The sequence below is a fragment of the Rhinolophus sinicus genome, chromosome 16, assembly GCF_057876585.1.
Source record: "Rhinolophus sinicus isolate RSI-liver-muscle chromosome 16, RSI-T2T, whole genome shotgun sequence".
NCBI classification, from domain to species: Eukaryota; Metazoa; Chordata; class Mammalia; order Chiroptera; family Rhinolophidae; genus Rhinolophus; species Rhinolophus sinicus.
In genome coordinates this window covers 128,037,682-128,059,400 of record NC_142516.1, presented here as the reverse complement: position 1 = coordinate 128,059,400, position 21,719 = coordinate 128,037,682, and the positions used below count along the sequence as shown (strand labels likewise).

The 21,719-nt window shown below is 37.7% G+C and overlaps 1 long non-coding RNA gene and 1 pseudogene across 1 annotated transcript in view; both read left to right on the top strand.

Moving 5' to 3' along the window:
* LOC148755106 (uncharacterized) overlaps positions 1–21,719 on the top strand; it is a 183,268-nt gene that overhangs the window by 73,472 nt on the left and 88,077 nt on the right. The window lies entirely within an intron of this gene.
* On the top strand, positions 806–2,283 carry LOC109453450 (non-POU domain-containing octamer-binding protein pseudogene; annotated as a pseudogene).

The following is a 21,719-nucleotide window of genomic DNA, read 5'->3' as shown; positions in this document are numbered from 1 at the left end:
AAAAGAACTAAATATACACTCTAAGACATAGGACATAATATCCAAAATTAAGAACACACTGGATGGATTTAATAGACTGGACCCAGTGGAAGCAAGGATAAGTAAACTAGAAGGTAGGACAACAAAAATAACGCAAATTGAAGTACAGAGTGAAAAAAGACTTTAACAACAACAGAACAAAACATAAGAGACATATAGGATAGTATCAGTGTAGGAATTCTAGAAGGAGAGGAGAAAGTAGCATAGAAGCAATATTTGAAGAGTTAACAGTTGAGTGTTTCCCAAAAATTGATGTAAAACATCAAATCACAGATGTATGAAGCTAATTGAATATCAAATTGAATAAATGGAAATAAAACCACACATTATAGTCAAACAGCTGAGGACCAAAGATAAAAAAGAAAAACATAAAAGCAATCAGAAAATAAAGATACATTATCTTGAGGGAAACAGCAATAAGAGTTTTAGCTAAAGTCTCAACGGGAACTATGGAAGCCAGAAGACAACAATGAAATGGAATAATTCTATACCCAGCAAAAATATCCTTCCTAATGAAGGCAAAATACAGATATTTTCCAAAAAAAAGCAAACAGAATAAATTCTCATTTTTTTGTTTTTATTTATTTACTATTTATTTGTTTAGTTTTGAGCATGAATTAGATATTTGGGATGTACTTTATGATGTTGATTGAAAGTATTTTGTTGCAAAACATTTATTATTTTGTTTTAAAGTTTGAGGATTTGTTTAAAATTCTTGGTTGCTGTTACTCCGAAGAGAGTGAACAGTCAGTAGAGGGGTGCAGAAATGAAGAGTAATAAAACCTTTAACTCAGAGAAGCAAAATCATGCTCCAAGGAAGCACCATCAGCATCACCACCAGCAGCAACAGCAGCAGCCGCCGCCGCCACCAATACCTGCAAATGGGCAGCAAGCCAGCAGCCAAAATGAAGGCTTGACTATTGACCTGAAGAATTTTAGGAAACCAGGAGAAAAGACATTCACCCAACAGAGCTGGCTCTTTGTGGGCAATTTTCCCCTGACATCACTGAGGAGGAAATTAGGAAACTGTTTGAGAAATGTGGGAAGGGAGGTGAAGTCTTCATTCAGAAGGATAAGGGCTTTGGCTTTATCCAACTGGAAACACAAACCCTAGCAGAGATTACCAAAGTGGAGCTGAACAACATGCCACTCCGTGGAAAGCAGCTGTGTGTGCACTTTTCCTGCCATAGTGCATCCTTTATGGTCCGAAACCTTCTTCAGTATGTGTCCAACGAGCTGCTGGAGGAAGCCTTTTCTGTGTTCGGCCAGGTGGAGAGGGCTGTGGTAATTGTGGATGACCGAGGAAGGCCCTCAGGAAAAGGCATTGTTGAATTCTCAGGGAAGCCAGCTGCTCGGAAAGCTCTGGACAGATGCAGTGAAGGCTCTTTCCTGCTAACCACATTTCCTCGCCCTGTGACTGTGGAGCCCATTGACCAGTTAGATGATGAAGAGGGGCTTCCAAAGAAGCTGGTTATAAAGAACCAGCAATTTCACAAGGAGCGCGAGCAGCCACCTAGATTCGCACAGCCTGGCTCCTTTAAGTATGAATGAGTATGCAATGCACTGAAAGGCACTCATTGAGATGAAGAAGGAACAGCAGGACCAGGTGGACCACAAAATCGAGGAAGCCCGTGAGAAGCTGGAGATGGAGACGGAGATGGAGGCCACCCGCCATGAGCACCAGGTCCTGTTAATGAGGCAGCATCTGATGTGGTGTCTCCAACTTCGGAGAATGGAAAAGCTGCACAACCAAGAAGTGCAAAAACAAAAGCAGCTGGAGCTCAGGCAGGAGGAGGAGCACAGGTGCCGTGAGGAAGAGATGTGGTGACAATAGGTAGGATTCAAGGGAGCCTTCCCTGATGTGAGAGAGCGTGAGATTCGGATGGGTCAGAAGGCTATGGGAGGTGCTATGGGCATAAACAACAGAGGCGCCATGCCCCCTGCTCCTGTGCCAACTGGTACCCCAGCTCCTCCAGGACCTGCCACTATGATGTCAGATGGAACCTTGGGACTGACCCCACCAACAACTGAACGCTTTGGCCAAGCTGCTGCAATGGAAGGAAATGGGGCAATAGATGGAACCCCTCCTGCATTCAACCGTGCAGCTCCTGGAGCTGAATCCCCTCCAAACAAACGTCACCAATACTAATAAAGTTGCAATGTCTAGTTTCCCAACACCTTTAAAAGAAAGACCCTTTTTGGACTAGCCAGAATTCTACCCTGGAAAAGTGTTAGGGATTCCTCCAATAGTTAGGTCTTCCCTGCCTGTATTACACTAGGGAGTATGCTGGAGGCAGAGGGCAAGGGAGGGGCCATATTTAACAAGTCAATTATGTGGTATGTCGATTAACTAATCAAAACTGTGGTGCATTCCTGCAGTCTCGTGATTATTGGGGGGTGGGAGGATAGTGGCAAAATAGATCCAGTTACAGCCCGCATTAATATTGATCATTCCATTCTTTGTCCATCCTGTTTCTACATGGGTTCTCATTCTTTATAATCCCCTAACCCCAGAGACACTGCCACATATACCACAAAAACCCAACATCCCCCAATGACCTTAGTCTCATTCTCCATTCACTTACAGGTGGAAATTCAGGCAAATGTCCACAGAGGTCGCAGATAACACATGTACGTTTCTGTTATACCTCATATTTTACCGCTCCATGTCCTAAGGAAGACATTTTCTCTTAGAGATTTTCATTTTAGTATATCTTTAAAAAACCTTGTGTTAACTTGCCTCCATCTTTTTTTTTGGGTAAGGACAACCCAGGAGTGGCCCTTTTATGTCTGCTGTTGCTGTTCTTAGTGTTTCTTGATAGGCCTAGTACAATCTTGGGAACAGGGTTGCTGTATGCGGAAGGTCTGACAGTAGCTCTTAGCCTTGCCTATCTAAGTAGTTATGCTGTGCATTCTTTATCGGTGTACCACGTTTGATTTGTCCCTGATGCCGTTGGAGTTTTTCTGAAAAATGAAGCAGTCATGCAGCATCAACTTATTAAAATACATTTTAAGCCTTAAAAAAAATTCTTTTAAAATTCTGTTAGAGTTAGGACTTTAAAAAATGGACAATGGAAGAATTGGAAAAGACATAAAAGAATAATAACCAATATTTGCAAAGTTATGTAGAATTGACACTTTTATATACTGTAAGAGGAGGTATAAATTGGTATAACCTTTTAAAAGATAATTAACTTGAACTTGAATATTATTCAAGAAGCTGTAAAGTGTGCATTCCCCTTCAGTGGATATACTTAAAATAATAATGTGCACAAACATTCAGCTACAAACAGGCTTGACACAGTGTTGTTTATAATAGAACACTGGGGAAAAGCAAACATGTCTGAGTTTGTCTTCTTTTTAAAGTTTTTACTGGATGACCTACCTAGAAACTTGCACTTACCTTTGTTAGGCCTGATCTAAATCACAAAGGATTGGAAAAGTAAATTAAAATTTTTTTTAGGCTGAGTTTAGTGCCATTATGAAAAATTAGGTTTCTGTTAAAAGGAAGAAGAGGAGAAATGATGTTGGGTAGGTTCCTGCCAGTTTCTGTCCCATTGGTCAGAGAAAGTTTTATTTGTGAGGATTTGAGCTGATCTTTGAACATTGGAATTAGACCTATGTAAAGAAGGGAGGAATTTAAAGTTTATGCGAGTCCAAAGAAGGAAAACCTCATTTTGTATTAAATGAGAAAATACAATATATATTGAGGGGAGAAGAACGACCACACTAGCTGGCTGAATAGGAGTCAAGTAAAGGAGCAAGGGAATCATAGGAAAGGTGGGTTGAAGTTACTCAATGAGAGGCCTTAAATAACAAGCTAAGTTTCTTGGGTTTTATTCTCAAAAGCCTAATAGAACTATTGAAGGTTTTTAAGCAAGGGACTAATATGATGAATATGTTACTTGAGGGAGATTAATTTGGCAGTAAGCAGAATGAATTGGAAAAGGAAGAGAGTGGAGATGGGGAGAACAGCTCAGAATGTTGAAATACAACCTGTCTTGGCATCAGGGTATAATTCTTGAATTCAAATTGTGGCAGTGAAAGTGGACAGAGGCACAGAGGATTGATCACTTCACCACAAAATTCATATTCCATTTTAAGCTACTATAATTCATTCTTTTTATTGTACAGTCTAAATCTCCAGATGTAGTCCTGGATTTAAACACTTCTAAAATCTCCACAAAAACGCTCTCATGTTCAGTAACAGTAAACACAATTATGTGTCTCTAGAGTGACCGGAAGTTCAGACCTTTAAGAAATATAATGGAGGAATCAAAACCAAATATAATGGAAGAATCAATATAGAAATATTTTAAAATGAAAAATGCGTTGAAATATCTAATGTTCCAATTTCTCTAGTTTGCATTCTAATTTCATTCCAGACTATGCTGCATAAAGAACAAAGTTAATAACCATATACTAGCAATGGTGAGATTGAGCTTAATGTGAACTTTGGAGAAGTTATTGAATGGTTAAAAATCATGCTTTCACCGTGATTTTATTCAGTTGAGGCTATCTAATTTTGATTTGATTTATTTTAAAAAGTGGGTTGAAATCTATGACTGACATGTTATTTATGGAGAATTTAATAACTTAAAGAAGCAAGATAACTTGGGTGTATGGAAATGGTTGTGAACACTTCATGTAACCTCTAATGTCCTTCCACCCACCCTCAAAGCACTACTCCACTGATTTTTTTCTCCTAAATTATGATACCTGATACTGAAATAATATAGCCTATGATTCAAACACAGCCATAGAGCACAAAAATCAGTCAGGTACTAAGGTTATTGCAATTTTTAACACATTTGCTAACATTTTCCTTCTGTTGCATGTTTACATTTTCTTCTTTCATAGCCCCTCTTTCAATTTTGAGAGACCCTGCATTTTTCTTTCTCTCTTTCAAGTTTACCAGCAAGGGCAGGATCTGTTTTGAAGTTCCAGGCAGAGTTCTAAATGGATGTGACAACGTATTTGATGAAAATCTAAGACATCAGCTTAAAAATGATTAATACCTGCTTTTGTCAGGCTTCCAGAACTCCTAAGTTCACACCTTTAATTCCAAGTAATGAAACAGTAAAACTGATGTGAAAATGTGAGAAAATATTCAGATAATTTCCTTAGGGAGACTAATCCTTCTGTTAATAAGAGAGTTCTCTCCAAGATGCGTGCCTTCCTTAGCATTCCCAGAATTAATGTAGCTTTATGACATTTAAGCTATGTGATAACTTTCAAATTCTAAGGCTCTCCTTAGACTTTCAATCAACTCTTAATAATTAATAAGATTTCACTGACCACTCATTGTGTGCCTCCCACTGAACTAGCCACTGTTGGACACAAAGATACATAAGACATCTTTCTCTTATTAAGGGGATTACAGCCTAGTTAGGGAGACTGACAAGACTACTGCCTAAAAATAATTAGAGAACATTTTCAGATGTCTGCAATGTGTGAAAGAAGAATAATGGTGATAGTTACCATTTATTGAGTGCTTGTTATATGGCAGCCCTCTACTTAAGCACTTTAATGTATTATATGTGGTTCCAATTACAAGGGCTATAGGCACTCAGACAGGAAGAGATATGGGCAAGACAGGAAGAACATCACAATCACAGGTATGGTTCCTGAAATGATGTTGAGACCTTCCTGGAGCTTCAGAGTGGTAAGGACTGATGTAGGCAGTCATTGCAAAAATATCCCAAAATTTCACCCCTCTCTATACCCATGCCCTTTGCAATGTAATTTGCAGTCCATTTCATTAAGATATAGACTCTAGTTTCTACACCATGAATACAAGTTAGCCTTGTGACTTGCGTTGGCCAATATAAAGTGTTGCGTTGGCCAGTATGACAGTGTTCGAGTTCCAAGCCTAGGAGTCAAGATGCCTGTGCATTTCTCTCCTCTCTTTATCTTACTTTCATGCTCTTTTGGAGCTGTGCCTTTTGCAATGAGAACAAGCCTGGGCTAATCCCATTGATCGTGAAAGACCAAGTGGAGCCGAGCCAAACAAGCCAAGCCTAGATTATTCTACACCAGCCAGTCCCCAGCTGAACCCCAGTTTCATGAGTGAGCTGAGCTGCAATGGCAGCAATATCTATCAGCTATAAATAAAAAGAATTGAATGGCGAAAGTGAGGCTATAAATAAAAAGAATTGAATGGCGAAAGTGAGACTTGTTTAACAAGGGTTTAGTTAAAAAAAGAAAACAATATCCTCTTTGATATGTTCTGTACTGGCCTTGCAGAACATCAAATTCCCATTTGTTTTTTCTTGCCTCACTTTGTTCCTTCTCAGTTTCCTTTGCTGTTTTCTCCTCTTAATGTTGGAGAGGCCAGAGCTAGTCCTTAGGCCTTCTCTCTAGCTATACTCAGTAACTTATTAATTTTATCCAGCTGCTTGGTTTTCAATTCATCTATGTGCTGAGAACTCCAAATTTTATATCTTTAGCTTAGAGCTATCTTCCAAAGTCCTATCAACTGTCTACTTGACATTTCTACTCAGAAGTCTTATAAGCATCCCGAAATCAGTATGTATTCAAACCTGGGTTCCTGATCTTCCCTTTCATTCTTGCTCCTCCACAGCCTTTACCATAGCAGCCTATCAAGAATTTGCTGCTCCTACCCGTCTCTGTACAGACCATTCTCAATTGAGCAGTCGGACTTATCCTTTTAAAAAATGTCAAATCATGTCACTTTTTTTTAGTCCAAAACCTTACAATGGCTCCCCATTTTACTCAGAATGAAAACTGATGTGCTTACTGTGGTCTTACAGGCTTCATATGACCTAGCCTCCTGTGACCACTCTGACTTTCTACTCCTCTGCTCCCTCTGTACGAGTATGTCCTCCTTGTTTGAACTCAAAAATTGACAATTACGTTCACGAACTCATCCTGCAAAAAGTACTACATACCTCGTTGCTGAATATCACTACGGTTACCTCCAAAGTAGCTATGTACCATTGCCAGTGCCTAGTCCACCCTTCAAAGCAATTTTGGAACTTTTTCTGGAATGGCCATCAGAGCTGTCGTATTACCCATGATGTCCTGACTGTCATCAAAATATCTTCCTTTCAATATTTCTTTTATCTTCGGGTAAAGAAAAAAGTCATTGGGGGCCAGATCAGATGAGTAGGGAGGGTATTCCAATACAGTTATTTGTTTACTGGCTAAAAACTGCCTCACAGACAGTGCTAAGAGAGCTGGTGTGTTGTCATGATGCAAGAGCCATGAATTATTGGTGAAAAGTTCAGGTCGTTTAACTTTTTCACACAGCCTTTTCAGCACTTCCAAATAGTAAACTTGGTTAACTGTTTGTCCAGTTGGTACAAATTCATAATGAATAACCCCTCTGATATCAAAAAAGGTTAGCAACATCATTGCAACAAGTATGCTAACTTAGCTGTCAGATCTTATATGCCAAATATGGCCCGACTTTAGATCCTTTCCTTAAGCTGTCTCTTCCACCTGAAATCTTCTTTCTGAAACACATGCTTCTACCTTTGGACTTTAATGAACGGTCCCTCCCCTGACCGTTGTTTCCATGGATATCTACATAACTGATTACCCCATTGTATTCAAGTCTTGGCTCAGATGAGTTCTAATAAGACCCAGCTAGAATGAAAACTCCGTAAGTGCAGGAAACACTCTTGGTCACTTAGGTTTTCTCAGCTTATAAGTGCTTGCTCAACTGACCCTCAACATATATCGATTAAATAAATAAATGCTAGAAAATATGATAAATATCATTGTTTTGGAAAAGGGGGAAAAACCCACCACATGTATATTAGAACTCCAATTCTGGCTCTTTTACTTGGTGGTGTGATACTTTGGACAACTCTGTGTTTCGTTTCCTCTTCTATAAAATGAAGACAAATCACTACCTATTTCATAGGGCCATTATGAGGGTTCAAAGAGTTAATTTATATAAGGTAACTAGAGTAATGCCCAGATGATAAATATTAAATAGTGCATTAGATTATTAATACTACCTATCTCATAGATTTGGTATAAGGACTGGATAAAGTAATCTTTGTCAAATTCTTAACATAGTAAATGCTCAATTGATGTTAGCTGATGATCTAGTTTCTGTATTTCCAGGAGACTTCTTTCCAGAAAGCTGTTGAAAATAGTTTTCCACTTTAGGGTACAATATGTTTTTAAAAAACCTTTATGAACATTTGTAATACTCCCTGCCTCCACACTATTTATCGATTCAGCTAGGATCTTCCCAGGAATCTTCCTGGTTAACAGTTGTTGGCCAGTTTTCTTCTTTCCCTAATCTGCTATCCCATGAATATCAGTTTTCTCCTAACAAGCCACGATTTGTTTCATTAATGAAGGAGTTGTGTGTGTGTAACTCTAAAAGTTAACATTGACTAGCAGAGATCTTGCACTTAATAAGTTCTTTAAAAAGAGATCATTAGTGTTCTTTCATTATGGACTAGGCTTTTGAATCCTGGAAATTAGTTAAATTGATAAAGGCAGAATAATTGGCATTTTTCTTAATGACTTTTACTTATACTGTTTAGTAAATACAGTGCCTTGGAATACATATTTGCTATCAGATTTTCTCCCGAGAGAGAAGGAAGGACGTTATTATGCTGCTAACATTCATTATTTTAGACATTATGCTGAGAGAGAGCAGAGGAGGCATTTGGAAGAATTGCTTTTCTATAGGTCATTGGATCATCTGATTATTGTTCTCTGTTTCATTGATCGGTATGGATTCTATCTTTGCAGATATGACCAATTACTAAATTCAATGAAAATAAGATTAAAAGCCTCACCAAGAACTAGAAAGATGGTAATAGAAGATCTCATTTTGCTGGTCCTGGGAAGCTTCCCACTAGCTGACTTGTCTCCTATTTCATCCATCCCCCTCCCAAGTCTACTGTGTGTTCTTTCTTCCCAGAAGAACAAAATCTGTGATATTTCAGTTCCTGGAAATGATTCATCATGCCAGCATAACATTTACTACAAATGCATGATACTTAAGACACTCATTTTTCCCAGTTCCCCCATCAGACTGAACAGTGATGATAACCTTTCTAGGAGTCTCAGACCACCATACACTGAACTGAATTCACCCATTTTTAATGGTCCCATTTTTAAGTCAATAAGAATATTAGAAATCCAGTATGTGGATATGAGTACTAGTTTATTGAGTATATCATTGCATGAGTATACTAGAATTTATAGAATTGCACAGCTGAAGGGAGTTTGAGAGTTTTCCTTCTGTTGACTCTATTACCTTTGTTAATAATCTATATTGAAACCACCACTTCAACCAGAGGGTTATGTGTGAGTGTGTGTGTGTGTGTGTGTGTGTGTGTGTGTGCGCGTGCGCGCACGCACACGCCTGGGTAATGGAATATCCTGAGGAAAAAAAATCAAACTTCTTCACATATGACAAAAAATTTTGAGATTCTTGAATCTTCCAAAGGTTAGTATTTGAATATAGACTTTAACCATTTTCTTTTCAATTGTATTTAAAAATAAGTACATAACCCATTGGGCAGTAAAAGGAGCATTGAGTTATTAGGAAGACATGGGTTTGTGATCTTGTTTTACTTTTTTTTAACTTACCAGATGTGTGAACTAAGGCAAGTCATAGTATCTCTCTGGCATTCTTAGGATAATCTTTAAGAATCCTTCTCAACTTAAAATTCTTTGACACTATGATTTTTCAGTAATACTCTGACTTTTTAGTTCATGGACCTCTTCTCATGGCCACCGAAGACAACCTCCTTAACTCTGCAGGAAAATATTTTGGGAAAATTTTTGCTTTAAAGATAATTAATACTGGCATGGAAGTTTAATGTGTTAGCATTAGGATGTACAATATGTTGGTTAATGAAGCTGTTAAACTTGAGTTTAGATTACCCAGAATTATACTCAATACCCAGCTTTTTTCTGCATTCAGCTTTTAGTAGAAAGATGAAATATGACAAGACTATTCAGATCAATGCACTTTTCCTGAAATAGCCATGGCTTGGAGTCAGTGCACATTAGGCTAGATGTAATCTCCCTTCAAATGCTTCCTCCATCATTCTTTCTGCATTATGATCATAAATGTTCAGAATTATGACCTCAAGTTACTGCAAGATCTTTAAGAATCAAAAATGTAGATTAAATAAGCTATGCTAAAATACTTTACCTATTAAGGGAGGAAAGGCATTCAATATATTAACAAACACATTTAAATTCATGTTTTTTATGAAAGAAAGATTATTTGTGGAAGTAATCAATCCATAAATATTTAGTGAGCATTCATTTTTCTAAGTATTACAAGGCATTTGAAAGTTTGAAATATGGTCTTATCTTCAAAATGTTTTCTTTTAAAGAAATGTGAGAGTAGGAAACAAAACAGTAATTAATAGTAACATATGAGTTTATGGTTGCTATGGTGAATTGACACTCATCTCTCCTAAATTGCTGCTAGAGTGCTTTTATGTGCTATATAGAGTGTAGAAGGTTAAAAACTACATTTCCTAAACTCTTTTATAACTAGAGTTCTGGATGCAAATTAGATTCTTCCAATTAGAGGCATCACATGACATTTGGAAGGCAGAAGTGAGACGGGAGCTTTTCAATTGCTGCTTCACTTGTTTCTAGAAGGCAGGTTGTGGAGATGGGTTTTTCTGCAGCCACACTGCAGCTCTCAGCCTCTAACTCTGTGAGTATGGAGACGTGGTTCCTGAGGTGGTAGCAAGGCTCCAAAATATCTGAATTTCAGCTCTACAGATAAGTATCAAGCCTCACAGTTTCCCTGGGTGTCCTGGGTTGTGAGTGTGGTGGAGGTGTTTCCCTCTGATTCTGATAACGCCCTATTAGGAAGTTTTGGTGGCGGTGCTCCCTGATGCTCCGCAAACAGCCCGTTCTGCCAACACTTGCGACCATTCTGTGAACACCCAGATTCCTGTATTAAACCCCTTTCTACTCAAAATAACTGGCCTGATTCCTGCATCCAGCTGCAAATATTTGCTGACCGACAAATATTTGTAGACTGATGATGCTGCAAGATTTCAGAGAGGAGAATAAACAATGAGGACGAGAATTATAACGTAGAGTTTTATGAACTAGATGACAAATTGGCACCTTGAAGAAAAGATAAGTGGACATCTGATAATTCTTTGACAAGCTTGAGTAAGATTTACATACAGATTCTTACTTGCACTTTATATATGTAATAATTGGATTTTGCACCAGTCCACAGACGGGAAGACCGCAGAAGTTCCTGATAGCCACTGCTTTTGAACACTTTGTTTTACTAACTACAGTTTAAAGAGATTCTTAGTTTTCCAGGCTCCAATACATGAAATGATCCCCGAAAGAGCAGTTTGTGTTGGTTTAGCCCCGGATCTTTAGAGTAAATTATGAATGATCAAAAATGTGTTCCAGATATTTTATGGATAATGCTAAGCTAGCAAACGCCAGAAAACTATAGACTTAAGGATAAAAAATCTCCTGAGCCCGCCCTCTTGTGCGAAGGTATTATAGAGATTTTAGTTTGGTTTTGTGGTTTTAAGGCCTTAAATCATGAAAGGTCAAGTTGAGAAGCGATGTCAGGGGAGTCTAGATATGTTGCTCAAATGACTGAAACCTCTGTCATGTCAGGGAGCTTCAACATGCTTTCATCTTTTCTTGGACAATCCCCTTGCTCCCTGAGATTAATCCCTCCAAAGCACCCTGGTCTTATACTGAGCCTGGTTCTCTGAGATATAGAAAGCACATACCCTTGGCCTTTTCTCCATGAGGGATTAAGCGATAAGCATACCGTCTTTACACTTATTCCTCCAACCAACCAGCCACCCCTAGCCTGACCTCTTCAGCGCAGGTCTCCTCTTGATATACTGCCCCGAAGAGCAGCATCTTAGTTATTTGCTTCTGAGAGCAGGGTTTATGGGGCAGCTCTACCTCTAAACTCAGACCAGATACACATCAGTGACCATAGAGCACATCAAATTAGCTAAGACCAGGCCAAGGTAGAGATATCTGATCTTTGCATTTGCTTGGGACTTGACAGCAGGTCAAGCAGGTACAGAAAACGATTTTCTCCAGGAACCACCAAAGAATCAAAGGATTTTCCTGCTTTGCCTTTTCAGAAAACACAAGTTTCCATTCTTTGTCCCTAGTGGCCATGCATATTATATTCCTCAGCTACTAGAACTGTTATGAGACTGTAAATGCAGGGCTAAGGCAAAGAAATCAGAAAGGTATAGGTGCCAACCCTGTGAAATTGTTAATATGAGTCTTCACATTCCAGACTGATCACTCCATGGGCTTCCAGCTCTAAGTGGAAGAGAAATGTAAGAAGCAGATGCCATTCTCTTTTTCCAAAATTAACTTCAGGTTAGCTTTTATAGACCATGATAGCACACCACACAAAGTCAGAAGACACTCTATAGGATAGCAGCTTGCAACCTTAACTCGGTGTCTTCACTGTACTGGATGGGGGTCTTTGAATGCTGCCATACCACGGGGACTTCTGTCTGCTCAGTCTCTGTCTTTCTCCATTTCTTACTCCCTCTTTCCTTGATGAAATCAATGCATTATAGTAAATAAATGATCAGACCTTGAAACTTGTCTCTGTGGTGAAAAGAAGTCCAGCTCTGGGCTGGCCTTATGCATAGGTAGCTTTCATGGTTGGCAGAGAGAGGAAGGAGAAGGCTCAATGCTCTGGCAAATCCCCACGCATGGCTGTTCTAGATAGTCTCAGAAAAAGTTGTTGCTTTAACACAAAGCTTTTCACCCATTAAATACAAAAGGCCTTCCAGGTAGTGTGCTTTGTGTTGTTATCATTTATACCCCAGGATGAAAACAAAATATAATTTTAGGTTTTCATTGAGGCTAAGGGAAAGCCTAGGGCACTAGGTGCTTACAGTTGAGAGACTGAGGGGATACTTGGAGGATGAGCGAGCAGATTGGAGAGGCTGTTTTTTAAACAAACAAACCAACCAACAAACTCTCTTAAGTTTGTGGGACTTAGATTGGGTCTCTCAGCAATATGTTTTAGTGTCATTGTGTTTTGTTTTCTGATGACCTATACAAGGAATATTCCATTATTGCCACTGTTTAATCTCTTCAGATATGCGAGGATTCTCTTTGTAGCCTCCTTTCTGGAGATCAGTCTTCAGAGAATGAAATTTCCATTTCCGAATGAAAAGGAGAGCAAGACTCTCACTAGGAAGAGAAGTTGCAAGTAAAAACATCTTCACTGCTACCCACGATAATAGTTCAGGAAATGAAAGAGAGGAAAAAGAGGGCATCTTAAAGATGAATATATACAGTGAGGCCATGTAACTAGATAAAGGAAAATAAAAGGATTTTGAACTGTATAGTCTTTTCTGAACTTAAAAATCTTATGGTAACAAACTTGTTTTTTAAGAGTTAAATTGATAAATTGTTTTAGAGAGTTTTCTTATGATATTTGCTCTAATGAACTTATTGCAAATGACAGTTTGCAATAGTATGTGTTTGTTGCTTAGTGATTTACAAGTCTTTCCCCATCACTTCAAATATTTTTGTGTTGCAAGAAATTTAGATTTCTAAAGCTTATTAGATTTGCCAGAGAGAAAGCTTATCAATTTGGAAACATTACAGGTAATGCTGATTTTTGTGTGGGGTGTGGGAAATCTTTGAGGTGAAATGTAAGTACCAGGAAATCCCAGAAAGCCCCACTGCAGGGGAAAAACATTTCATGTTTGTTAAATTAAGAAATGGCGTTTGACATTGAGCTTTTCCTCCTTAACTTACAAGCTGCTGAGTTAACTCAAATCCGTACTAATTGGGGGTTTTGTTTGGCTCAAAATTATAGGCTCTTTTACAAAAGGCACAAACGTCCATATATTACACACCATTCCTAATTATAAAGTACAAATGACAGTTTCGAATTGGCACACTATCCCATTCCAGATATCACACGTGGTATTAAGTTCAATAAAGGCAAAATGTATTGAAGGTACTGAAAGTGTAAAATTTTCGTTTGTCTCAGATGCTTCATACATTTCACGTTTGAGTTTCTTACTGTAGGTTTTTATGTTGTAAAATAAAGCCAATTTCATACTTAGCCTATGTGACCAGAACGTGACCCCTTCTGAGATTCGAGGACTTTGGGGATTTTGTGACATCGAAAATCATAACATTAACAGAAACATTTCATTCTTTTAATACAGCCCAGTCCTAGAGAGGTTAGTTATTTAACTCAAAGAGTATGCCCTTGCTAGGACTGAAAACTAGGAACTCAGAAGCAATCCTTTGCTCTTTGGAGAAAAGCATGAAAGGTACTTTTATCTGCACTCTGAAGGGGGGTTTGATCACCTATATGCAACACCAGGTATCCTGACTCTACTTAACTGGTATCAGCAATTCCTGCTCTTGTATTCTTATAACGAACTGGGAAGACATGAAGACAGAATATCAGAATCAATAGTAGGGAGATTTATTCTCAGGATCCCATGTTCTGATCTGTTCTATGTTGTATGGATTAAAATAATGATGGGAAAGAATTTTACTAACTGACTCACTTACATATCTATACCTCATTCCTCCTCAGAAAATTTTAAGTTGCTGTCAAGAATACAAAGAAAAAAAACAAAAAGACAGAACTGACTGGCATTTAACCATTTCTTTTCATTTGGAAAAGTTCAAATAAAAAAAGTCAAAGTTTTGGCGTTGCCTCCATATTCCTTCATTTATAAGGAGGAATTCATCATTTCGGTTATCATTTACCTCTACTTGAAACCTTCTTTAGTTGAGGTTTTTCTTCAGAAGCTAGTAATGCTGATTTTCTCTTCATGACATGGCTCCATAGCTCTGTCCACTTAATCTTGCCAAGGATGTGAGTTCTAGATTTCAAGAATAAAGAAGGGTATTTGAAAGCGTCTAGTCCAGACTCTTCATTTTACGCACCATGAGGAAACATAGGCTTGAGTGTTCAAATAACTAGTCTAAGGTTACTCAGACACCTCGTAACAAAGACAAAACCAGATTCCACACAATCCCCTGCCTTTTTACCCACCCTAAGCTATTTCTTTTAATTCTCTAAATTTTCCATATATTCAGTTTATTCCTCCTAACGATTGGTCTGCATGAGTGGATACTACCATGAATCATAATCCTAATAGAGTCAACTCAAACTTTGTGGGGAATTCAGATGCAATCTCAGTGTTGTGAGGGACTTCACTCAATTCAATTTTTTTTCAGTATCATCTTTGATTATTAGACACCTGTCCTCTGCTTGAATTATTACAATGCCAGAGAATGCTTGGACTTCTCAGATAGACTACTTCATAATGAGCAGGACCACTTATGTGAAGAATTCTACATAATTTTGAGCAAAATATGCCAACCTATTAAGTTCTACTAATTGGCCAAGGTTTGTTTCCCAATAAGAGAAAAATGGCTCACTTCCCTACACTCCCCCTTCCCGCAATAGAAGACTCCCTTGAGTCTCAATACTTGAATCTTGGAAATTTAATAAGGCATTTCCATCCCAGAAGGCATTCAAAGACAAATCTCAAACCTAAGACGTCTCTCCTGTTCCTGTGAGAATGACAGTTGCCATGGGAATGGTGAGAGGGGTTGCTGTCCTCAGGCACTCCATGATTTCATCTCAGCCCAGCTCCTGCTGGGACATAAGTGCTTGCTAAGATTTTTATAGAGGTCTATCAGCTGGGCCTAGCAGAGGAAGTGCTTGGTCCCTCTGCACCAGAGCAAGGGAACATGATTTATTTAGTGCTTATTGAGTGGCTCTAATGTCCCTGCCTTGCCTCCCTCACAGAATAGCACAGAAAATCTGATTTTATTATAACTCCAGGCTCCTGTTTTCAGTAATAATTCTTGGGTAGATTTTAATAGTTTATAATTAAAAGAAGAGAGCACGCCAATAAACCTTCAGCTGATCAAGCATCCACAGATCCAATGGGTGCATCTAAAGTGCAGGTCAGACCCTAATATTATGTTCATGATTTTTCTGTGGCTGTAAACATAAGGAAGCAGCTCAGACTGGCTTCAACAGGATCTTTAGAGTGACTCACCCAGGGTTGGGAATTTCAGCTGAGAATACAGTTAGTGCAGCAGGCTATTTTGCAAACTAATGAGAAACCTGACTCTGTTCTTGGAGGGAGACATCACCCAGAAGACAACACAGCAATATTTACATAAAGGGGAGACTGGGAGCCTAAAATAGGCAGCCAGGAGCCACCTAATGTTAAATCCAAGGCTGGATTTTGTATTGATCCTGGAGTGGGGTGGGGAAGAGCATTCCTTGATAGTGAAAGCCCCATCTCTAGAGACTCCAAAGCACTCTAGGGAGGACTCCAACCCATCCATCATCATCATTTTGTCAGGAAATAGGAAAATTGGATACATCCTCAAATAGGGTCAGCAATATGTTTGCCAGTTTATAGTCAGAACATGAGCTGGCATCATCAAAGTCAATGTTTTGCCTTGGTGCTGTTGGTTATATGGATGTGGTCAAGAAGTAGACCGTTTCTTAAACACTTCCCAAATACATTCTTACATAAAAAAAGTATCATTCTCTTCCAAAATGTCAGTGTTTGGTAGCTATAGTAATTCTTTGGAAATTTTAGAGTCCCTAGTCAAAAGCCATTTTTCTTGATTAATGGGGAGATTTGTCATTCAGGGCAGAAATTTCCTGAAAACCAGTATGTTACCAGCCAGTCCCTCACTATTAGGCTGTTGTGGTCTGTGATGTGCTTGTCATATATTATGAGTAGGGCTTTTAATATTTGTTAGAAATTATTTAAGGTACACAGAAAGATATAAAACTAACACAATGAAATCTCATGATCCATTATCCAGCGTAAGAAATAAAAAATAACATATAAATTTGAAGCCTTTGTATCCTACCCCCAATCTCATCTCCCCAGGCTCCTGAGAGTAATTCTATTCTGAATCACATGGTTTTTATTCTCAAGCATTTATTTGTAAAATGAGTGCATAGTATTGACTTGAATGTTTATTATACACTTTATGTAAGAGATATTGTGCACATTTTTTGTCTGTAATTTTCTTTTTCCACAGCGATGTATATGAAGATTCATCCGCATTGATAAATATAGTGCCAGTCCATTCATTTTCATTTATGATTAGCATTAAATTTATTTTTTCATTCTTCTAGTGACAGATATGTGGGTGGTTTTTATTTTGAATGTGAAAATGTATACTTTCAACTTTACTAGATATTATCAAACTGTTCTTGAAAGTGGTTATACTGACATATACTCAGATGGGCAATGTATTATAGTTTCTATTGTTTCACACCCTCATTAATATCTGCTACTGTGAACTCTTTAAAATTTTGCCAATCTAATGGTATCTCATTATGATTTGCATACTCATTTCTCTGACTTCTAGGTTGTTTAATCTTCCTTTGACCCTTGATTTCCAAGCGTTATCTTCTTCATATTTAACTGGTGGTTTAAAAACATAATTAAGTATATTATTGATAAGATTTTCTTTTTTTGTAATACATTTGCCGTCCCAATTTCCTTCTCCATTTCTTATATTAAACATTACTCTTCTCTCTCTCTCTTTCTCTTTCACACACCAACACACACACACACACACACACACACCAGTACTTTCACTGGTGTGTATATTTAGATTTCTCATTAAACAAAGAATGTGTGATAAAATTTCTATTTTATTTTTTATTTGATGAGAAAACAAGATTCTTATTTTTATTTCTATTTGAGGAGAAAATAAATTTTTACTTTTTATTTCTACTTGGTGGGGGGAATTTGAGGAGCTTTCTAATATTTGACCCCTTTTTGCATAAAATAAAACAAAAACTCTAGCTCTGTTCATGGGGCTTCTTTGGAATTCTTTGCAAGTATAGATGTACACATTGTACATACCTTCATATTTACTAGAATTAAATAATCAGGTATTTTAGATGTGTGTGGTTTTAGGGGTTTCCCCCTTTAATATATTTCCATCCGTGAAATGAAATGTTACTTGTAAAGATCACAAAAGTGTATTCCAGGTAATCTATGTCTGATTACACCTGATTTTCTATGCATTTCTTACTTTATGCCTGGATTCTGTCCAAAGATTAATATTGAAGGGGTAAGTTTACTCTATTCCATGTCGTCAATTTAATATAGTCATAGAGAGAGAGGGAAGATGTTTTCCTACAGGAATTTTAGCAAAAGTGTTGGAGTTTAAATTTCATGTGTGGCTTTTCCTTTGTGAGGATTAGCTGCTGTGCAAATCTGAAAAAAAAAAAATGCTAGGGAGAAGTAAAATTACAGTGATAGTGTAAAACCAAGGGTGGCTTTTGAGTCACACTTAATAGGAATATAGAACTCTTTACACTTTCCAAGTTTCCCCCATTCTATTGGGACTGTTAAGCTGAAATAATAATCTCTTTTCCGCCTTAAATAATTCTTGTCCTACTTTTAAGACTGCTAGGGGAATAAAATAAAACACATGCAAAACTTAACATCAGCATTACTAAAACATATGTGACAGCATGCAGAAACTCCACAGAACTTGTAAAAATCCACTTAAGAGCACAGAGAAAATCACCTGAAATACAGACAAAAATATATTTAAATGAAGATCATGGACAGCATAAAACTCAAGATTTACTTTTGGCTTTGTCATTGCCCAAACCTGTGCCTTCTGTGTAATCATTCCTATCTACTTGAATTTCAGTCTGACCCTTCATAGAGTTGAGATATTGAGAATATCATGGTGATTTTCCTAATATTCTTAAGCCAAATGAAAGAAAGTGGCTAAATAACTCAAGAGGAATTACTGCTCTGACAAACACTAATAAAACACAAGACGGTATGGCTCTTGTGGAGTCATGGAACTGGCATCAGATCTAAGTTCATTTGCAAAACACACAAGTTTATGATTATCGACTATTCTCCCTGGATCCATATTCTACGGCCAGATTCCCCTGAGTAGATCTAGATCACTTAATCTTCCTTTTACCCTTGGCTTCCAAGCTTCATCTTCTTCATATTAAACCAGTGGTTTAAAAACATCAACTTCTATATGCAATGGATTTTCTTCCATCCTAAAATCTAATGGATTTCCCTTGTGAGAGCTCAAAGTGGTAGAAAATGAGGTGCTACAAATCAATGGACTTTAAGATTTCTCTCTTCAATACTGAGGTCACTTTCTTAATTCTAACAGTTCCAAGCAGTGAAACAGTTCCTAGTCCTTGACATTGACCTTTGGGCTTGGGTCCACAATCTTCAGAACTGGGAGTCAGCCCAAGTATAATTCCTGTCTGGCTGCAGTCCAAAAGTTTGGTAAAACTCCTAGCAAAAAAATATCTATAAACAAACAAAATTAACTAGTACATTACTTCCATGTCATTTTAATTTAAATCAGAATAATTACTTTTAAAACAACATATAAAAGTATCTAAAGAATTTTTTATTTGCTAAAATATGTTGTTTAGCAACATGATGGTTTTTAGGAACATAGTGGGTTAGGTTTTATGGAATGTTTTGTGTGACCTCTTATTAAACTTGCTTCCATAACCACCGTTGACAACTACACTGTATAAGGCTGTGGTCAGGGAAAACATCGTGGGCATGCAGCCTCTGCCCTCTCAGAGCCCCACGTTCACAAGGGCCCTGTGCTTGGTTGAACGCTCTGTTGCAGCCTTCTTGAAATTCTTGATAAATTTATCTTTGAACTTGAGATTTGTAAGTGAAATTTTATGGGATAATGAAGCATGAACATGAGAAAAGGAGATACTTAACCCCATTGTTTGTCTCCCTGTATACATGTTCACCATGAGCCCATAATTCCAGGGGAGCCACAATGCATGGGAATTCACTACCCTGATTCCCCCAAAATAAGACATAGCCAGACCATCAGCTCTAATGCGTCTTTTGGAGCAAAAATTAATATAAGACCTGGTATTATATTATATTATATTATTTTATATTATATTATAAGACCCGGTCTTGTATTATTATATAAGACCCGGTCTTGTATTATTATATAAGACCGGGTCTTGTATTATTAATTTTTGCTCCAAAAGACGCATTAGAGACGATTGTCCAGTTAGGTCTTATTTTCAGGGAAACACGGTAATATTCAAAGTGAATGCAAGGTAAGCTTCTTATGTCCATGGCTGAGCAAGGGTGCTGACAACCTCAAGAGGCACTTTCCATTAGAACCAGAACTTGCTTTGAACTCAAAAGGAAGGCAATTCCATCTAAGGAACACCAAAAACCAAGGAACCCTATTACATCCATTCTTATTTGTGTTACTTCCCTGTATTGGCAACTTACGTTAAAAATGATGACATGAAGAAATGGTAGAACAACCCAGAGTTCCTTTTCCTTTCAGTCTTTTCTTACTCATCAGTAAACCACATGTAGAGACTGCATGTATCAAAAAGTGAAATTTAAAAAGTTGAGTAAATTTTGTGCAGCCTTTTCACTGTCCTGGTAAGAACAAAGTGCATATGTATGTGCAAGCTGCAAAATGCAAATTGTATACATTTGGTGATTCTCCATACAAATTCAATGCTCTTATAGTTGCATTTTAAATATGTATTGCACAATATAAAAATGAATGGTAACATTCATGTTAATTATTCAAAATGTTAATTATTTTTTACTTAGAGCATCATTAAAAGTAAATGAGGAACTCCATGGTATACCAAACGAAAAAACACAGAAAAAAAGAGGAAAAAAATGAGTGCTTTGAACAGCAAATTTTTCCTCCTTTTTGAACAAGAAGACTCACATTTTCTTTTTGTATTGGACCCTGTGAATTATGCTAGTTGATTGTGATATGAGCAGCAGAAAATAAATAGACATAGACAGTAATGATTAAGGGTATAAAGATATGGCTGAGTGTCTCCCTCCATCAGATAAGGAAAAGAGTGGCGGAAGGGTACAAACCCATTTTAAGTGAAGAGGATGAACCCCAAAGACCCACTGGGCTCTGTAGCCTGGGTTTGTTCAACTGGCTCCAAAGCAGAGAGCAGGGGGCCTTCAACTGCCTCCCAGTCCTGCTCTGGAAAACTCCCATTTGCCATCTTTTGATCCCTAGTCTATTGCGGTTAATATAACAAGTATAGATGAGCAAAAAAGGTGTCTGATAGCCAGATGCTTTAGCTTTCATCTGTTTCTAAAGAAGGGCCCTCTCAGCCCAGGAGAACTAGGTAAATAGGGTTAGGAGGGCTTTGCACTGAAAGAATTTGTCATTATTTACTTAAAAAAAAAAAATCTTAAAGGTTTTGTGAAGTTAGGTTTATAAGTTATATTTTATTTTACCTAATAACCTTTTATTGTCACTCATAGTCATTCATAGTTTTACACCTATTAATTCTACCACTTAAACATAACATGGTTACATGTCTGGGGCTTTCCCTCCAAAACTATGCTTTACTGTTATTTTTGAAGTTTTGGATGTTTACTTTCTTCAACGGTGCCGGTTCAGGTCTCTTACCTGCCATGTTCTCATCTGGTATTGCTTCCTGTCTTTCTCCCATGCAGTTGCGACTGACAGAGGACTAAGGATTTTTGATCCTTCATTCTTCTATCTACCAGCAATTTCCCAGGAGGCCCTAAAAAAGCCAGTTAACCTCTTACTGTCTGTGCTTCTTTATGTGTTAAATGGGACTCATAACCCATATGATGTAAGGGCATTAAGCAGATGAATTATTTAATGTT